The sequence below is a fragment of the Hippoglossus stenolepis genome, chromosome 6 (assembly GCF_022539355.2).
Source record: "Hippoglossus stenolepis isolate QCI-W04-F060 chromosome 6, HSTE1.2, whole genome shotgun sequence".
NCBI classification, from domain to species: domain Eukaryota; kingdom Metazoa; phylum Chordata; class Actinopteri; order Pleuronectiformes; family Pleuronectidae; genus Hippoglossus; species Hippoglossus stenolepis.
In genome coordinates, this window is record NC_061488.1 from 18,878,457 (window position 1) to 18,885,084 (window position 6,628).

The 6,628-nt window shown below is 42.2% G+C and overlaps 1 protein-coding gene across 1 annotated transcript in view; it reads right to left on the reverse strand.

Annotated features, from left to right (window-relative positions):
* LOC118110984 (helicase ARIP4-like) overlaps nucleotides 1–4,073 on the reverse strand; it is a 69,644-nt gene extending 65,571 nt beyond the window's left edge. The window contains exon 1 of the mRNA XM_047340303.1: nucleotides 3,946–4,073. The gene's annotated coding sequence lies outside the window, so the exon portion shown is untranslated. The remainder of the gene's footprint in view (nucleotides 1–3,945) is intronic.
* Between the last annotated feature and the right edge of the window lie 2,555 nt (nucleotides 4,074–6,628).

Sequence of the window (6,628 nt, forward strand, 5' to 3'; positions counted from 1 at the left end):
TAGCTGAGAGTTCAGCCTCAGGTCTTTGTTTCATGCCGTACTCCTCTTTTCCTCTCTCCTCGTTTTCTGTCTCCTACCTCCTCAGCACCAACTGTCCAATAAAGAGACACACATCAGGGCTTTTACTTTAATTAAAAACATTTAAGGGGTTTTGACACTAATTCCAGAGTCCTGAAAGTATGCACTGTGCAGCAGTAAAGTTTATGCACATGAAGCACGATCACTTCTCTTGGGATAATTTTGCATCATAAATTTAGGTTCTATTCTTTCAACATCGCGATAGTGATGAGGTTTGCAGCCAGTACATGGAAGAGAGACAGAATCTCGCCTGTACTTGCATCTCTGAGTCAAATAGAAATAGCAATCGTACAGCCAGATTTGTTTCACTCAAGTCTTCATTCGTATGCTGATTACTAAATGTTTGAACTTGTGCACGTCACGCAGCCTGTCTGATTGACTTTAACCAGCCTTGCTCTCCCGCTGTGCACATTCAGGTCCTCCCATCTCATACACGCATTAAATCTTTTGTGATGTTCAGCTGCCATTAATGTGCATAAATGTCAAGCAGGCCAGCAGAAGTCTCCCCCTCCATCCCTCCGTCGCCTCTGTGCGGTTCTGTTCCTGTACTCAACCGCCCGCTGAGCTCATTAGCAGGAACAGACTGGAGGAGCGATGTAGGGATGAAGGGAGGGACAACGAAGAGACAATCACAGAAGTGGCCCCAGATCGTCCTTTTAAAATCATACAGAGAATCTGGGTTATAACAGAAATAAAAATCAAACTTACTAACCTCGATTGGTATTATTAGTAATTAAGAAAAATTGACTTATACAAATACATATAATGGCTTGTAACCCACACACATAGATCCGACACCCGCTGCATATTTCCCTTCTCACTGAGTTTTATATATTTTACACACTCACACACTCACACACTCACTCACACACTCACACACTCACACACTCACACACTCACACAAACAATGGTATGTGACAACTTTGCCTTATATTTTTGCAGTTTGCACCCAAATCCTTATTCTTAAGTAGGAGCTTAATGTAAATCTCTAAATTAGACACATATGTTCTCTGAACAGTGTTTTCATTAGCTCTAAGATTTCCCAGTTCAAAGCACCTATTCCAGTCAAAGTCAGCAAACATGCACTGTAACTTCCACCGCACCAACACTACAGCTATTTTCAGACATTAACTCTGGAGAATTGGGTCTGGACTTTCTCCGGAGTTTGCCTTTCACACATGAACGACGCAGCAGGAGATTCTCTGCTCGGACTCGATCACAGCAACACAGAAATCTGCTAAGCGTTCAGGTGAGGTGTGGTGCAGCAGGCAGGATGGAACGTATATATTCCGTAGCAGCGGTCGCATGTTTTTGTCTACAGCACATCGACAAAAGCTCCCTTGACATTTTTGGCTGCGTCTTCTACATGGCACAGCTTTTTCATCCTGAGATATTTGTATTCTTTTCGTTTTTGCGTCTGTCGTGTGTTACAAACTTCATCAACATGACTCGCGGTGGAAACTCCAGAGCCTCTCACTCGGACATTTGTGTTCTCACATACAGCCCGTCTGGAGAACGCCAGGAGATTATCCAGAGTTCAGTGCATGTCTGAAAACTGCTAGATCTGCATGTCTGGGTCCATTGAAAAATACAATAACAAAACTGTGGTGGCCAGGGTTTAGATTTTAAAAGACAGACTGACCTTTATGAAAGACGACACACACTCAAACAAGCAGAAGAGAACCTTCGTTTCATGCAATGTTTTTTTGGCAGAAGAAAAGAAAGAAGAAGACAGCAGGAAGGTTTCATCAGCTCAGGTTGCGTCTGGCGGAAGAGGTTTGCTCGTTACCTGATCCAAGTCTCTCAATCAACACTGACAGCAAAGGCAGACAGACAAACCTGAGAATCAGACTACAAGAACACGATCCTGCTGCCAAGGGAGATGCAGAGTGTGACTTGGAGCCAAATGCATGTTCAGTGCCCCCCCACAAAAAAGTCATCCGACTTCACAAGTGAGAGCTACAATATCTGTTACCAAAAATCTGTTAAATATTCAACTAATGTAGCAAAATTCTTTTAGTGGGGAACCACATGTATTTGTTGGGGAGTTATATTTACTAAACTTGTTAACAAAATCAAATCAGCATGGGTTTGTGTCTTAAGGTTGTTACAACAACACAACAGTCACACACACACACACACACAGGGAAATCCACTCAAGACGCAACAGTTACTTCACCTGACCAGAATGCACTGCAGCTGCAGAGCATGTTGGGTAATGGGTATTGATTAAAGGACACAACTCCCAGCCGGGACATCTTGTGCTCCGGCTCCTCACCTCTCTGTATCTCTCTCCTACTGCATGCATCAAGCTTATGCAACTTCTCTAGAGGTTTGTCAAAAGGCATCCTGGGAAATGGAGGAAAGCACTTGAAGCACACAGTCGTCACACCATGGATGAGATCCAAACGTAGTGAGGAAGTATACCTGAACTCTTGCCAGTGATATTCAGCTAACACTTCTTTTAGTGGAAGTCTGGACTGTCTACTATTCAGTTTCGTCTGATCCAAAGTAAGAGAGGCGAAGGTGCCTCGGACCACTGCCCAGTCCAACAGAACAAAATTAGGTACACAACAAAGAGGTGGTCTCTGTCCGGGTCAAACAAACCATGGTTCGGTTCATTTGCAGCGTGAAAACACTTTTTGGACAGTTGGGACATTCGGACCAACTGCAGGAAGTTGGGACAACATTAAACAAAAGAAGAAAAAGAAGCGTCTCATTGGATTGCTAGCAGTTTTCTTTTGCGACGAAATTGTGTTTGAATGACAAGGACGTTCATCTGGCACATTTGAACTATTGTCTAGTACTGCACTTGAAGTGAGAGACGTAAAACCTTACCATAATAACGTAAAACGTGATACAGCAGCAACGCGAATGACGATAAGAACAGGTTAATGCATTTCCTCATTTCAAAGAGAAAGACCCCAACAGACAACACGCTGGTGTCAGATGCAGACGGTAGACGCTGCCCATGTAGGTGATAACTACAAGGCGTGTGTATGCCACACATTTGCTTTTAGTCTGCTCCCTAAACTGCTGTGTGAAATCAAAACCAACCTTGGTGCGAACCCTGGTCTTTGTCTTTCAGGTGTGAAAACGCTCTCGAGCTCTAACATGCCACTTGATTTCCAATATTTCGGTCTCGATTGAAACGGATTTAAAGTGGTCGCTTAACCAACCGGTTAAGCCGAGAGCACACAGGAGAAACAGTACGTTTCAACCACGGTGTTGAGGTCCCTGATCGCTTCCTATTACATGACCCAAACCTTTGTGATGGTTAACAGCTCCTACCACCACTGCTGTGCATCCCTGCAGGTGAGTCACCTGGTTGAGCCACTCAGCTCAGTTTAACCTCACAGCTCAACCCTGGACAGAGGAAATCCCTCATTCAACTTCTGCAGCTACACACGGATAGATCCCCGCTGCCCTGGAGTGAAGCTCTACATTTACATAACTCTTTACATAAGCTCAATTCTTTTTTAGTTTGCCCTCGCAGCCTAAATGGCTGTTAGGTAACACTGCCACAAATGAGTGTCCGCTCATCTCAGCCGCTCCGCCGGCGGATCTGTCAACTCGCCGGTGTCGTAGTCGCAACTTGTTCCGAGGGGGTGAGAGGGATTTGAAGAAATAAATAAATAAGATGGGGATAATAATAATTAAAAATCAGGGATGGGGGGGGGGAAGCAGCGTGGTGGCTGGTTTCATAACACGGAAGGAGGCAGCAGCAGCAGCACTGCGGCCGGGAGGAAGCGGAGGTGCAGCGTGCTCCTCTATTGTCTGGAGCCCGGTTGTCGCTCCGCACACACACAGAACACAAAGATGCAAACAGAGAGAAAACACGTGTGAGCGAACCGACCCGTCCCTCACCTTGTGTTTGCTGCGGGTTCCTCCGGGCTCCGAGCAGCGGCTTGTTGGAGGAGAGAGGAGCAGGAGAGGAGAGGAGCGGCGGCAGGAGGAGCAGACACCGGCCGCTCATTCATCAAGAGGAGGGTCGCTCCTGCTGCTCCCCGCTGGTCCCCATTACGAAAGTTCCGGAAGTGCACGAACATCCTCAAACTGTGGCACTGAAGCTGCAAGAGAAAGCACTGAGAGTTCCCATCAGACATACTGTGTTCAATAACATCTTTTATTTCACTTAAAATACACTTTATGCTCTTATTTTCATTTATTATTAGAGAAAACCATACTATTGTATAACATTTATTCTTAATTGTTTTATTCAATGTGTTCTATTGTATATTGTGTTACTGTAATCGTTGAGCAAGCTGCCACAAGAATTTCCTATAGAAATTATCTTATTTTATCTTAACTTAAATTAACTTATAACCCACAATTATAGGGATAGTTCACCCAAAAATGAAAATTCCCTCATTATCTACTCACCAATATGCCGATGGAGGGGTGGGTGAAGTGTTTGAGTCCACTAAACACTTTTGGAGTTTCAGCGGTAAACAGCGTTGCAGCCAAATCCAATCCAATTTTTAAAAAATGGTGAGAACTTCTTTAAACGTAAAAAACAACAGCAAAAAACACAACATGCCTCCATACTGCTCCTGTGGTGTCATTCAAGTGTCCGTAAGCCCGACATTCAAATTTGACATGAAACATCATCATTTACACCGTGTTTTACACCTAATCGTCCTCTGTGATAGACGCACGAACGCGGCCCCAGAGGAGATCGCCCACCCCCTCAGTGTAGTGGTGAGTAGATAATGAGGGAATTTTCATTTTTGGGTGAACTATCCCTTGAAAGCTGGGCTATAATATCAGTCAATATCAATAATTATTGTGATAAATGTCACATGATTCTTTTCTCCTAAGTGAAGCTTGTTTATGAACAGAGAAACACTTGACAAACAGCAAAACGTTTTACAAATCGGAGGCAGATCAATCATATGTTAATCCTCACTGTGCTTACACAATGCATAAATATTATATCAATATATTTTAGATTTTTGTTGTATTACATAACAGGTTGTGTGAATTTAGAGAGGTTGAGAAAGAATCACATTTTCATCTGTGTTGCCCTTATCATGACAAGGTTACCACAATCTATATCACACAAAATGTCTGTTCATAATCCAGAAATGTTCTGGCGCACTGATGAGGACAATATGGAATGGTTGTTAGATTTGCCTGCTTATAATTTGGCTACTTTTTTTTTTGTAAATCTTGGAAAAAAACCTCTGGGTGGTTTTTGTTTACTTTTGTTATTTATTATGATACTCTGGTTTCTGGTTTCTCTCTTGTTCTTTGTACTTTTTCTTTTTTTGAGCACGTTTATAATTAATTATATTGCTATTGATGATTGCAATAATTATAGATATTGCTCAGGGTTCATAGTTCATAGGTGCTATACAATCACTGTGTATTGTGTGCATTTGTCTCAGCCTTCAGTCAAGCACGAGCTGGACAAGTCCACACAGAGAGATAAATCCACTTTGTCAAAAGGAGTAAAAACACGTGTGTCAGTGGCATGTACACTGAGCGTGTGCAGGCTGTAAAACACCCAGAGGTCATGTCCTCAACTGACTTTGTCGTTTTACTCTGAAACATTATTTTATAGTAATAACTGTCAGGAACAGGATACGTTGCTGCTGAGAAGCTGATAACGTTTAGAGTTGTTGTTTTCACTGGTCCCAGTTCAGTCTGGGTGAAAACTGCATAAGATGGGAAGAAATAGAAAATGGGAAGTGAATAGAAAGCCACATGAATTAATAAAAAAATTATCAAATAAATGACTGACTTTGTGTTTGATGCAGCCCGCAGGTAATAAGCCACTCATGACCATTTCAGTACATAATCATCACTTATACAATCATCAGCAGAGACAGACGACTTTAATAATGGTGTGTGTGTCTGTGGGTGTGTGTGTGTGGGTGTATTATCTCTGGATCAAATCTGAAATAAAAACCATACCCTTGGAGTCAAATGTGAGACAAGGCAGTAAGATCCGCAGCCTGAATTCATTCCTACAGGAGGATCTAAAATCTAAAATATTTCATTTCAATATTATATTCATTTGTGATATTATATCATGCAATGTACACATACTCACGAAACCTTTGATTAGAGGCTGTGACAGAACAGATCCACCATATGTGAGGTATTTTAACTTTTTTAATTCACATCAAAACGAGTGGACCCATTCCTCATCTGGTCGTTAATCTAACTGTAAAATCTTTAGTAGATAAACTACTTGGCCTTGGCAAGTGCATCCACCGAGTATGACCTCCGGCTGCTTTGGGCCAAAGATAAATACCAGTGGTTAGTGTCTTCATTGTTGGGGGCAGAGGTACAGCTGCTTGTTACAGTCACATTTCAAATGTAAAATAAGTATCATATGGGAAACTGAGGATTGATGGGGTTGTGCTACGTTTTCTAACACAAATTCAAACCCCAACTTAAATGAACACTTTTAAATTGATATCTTGTCTTTTAAAATGCTTTTTTACATAGATAGGATAAATGAAAACCTTGAGACTGAAAGTGAGACTTGGATTCACAGAAATATAACAGTGTGCTGCCATCTGTGCGATTAACTGACTAA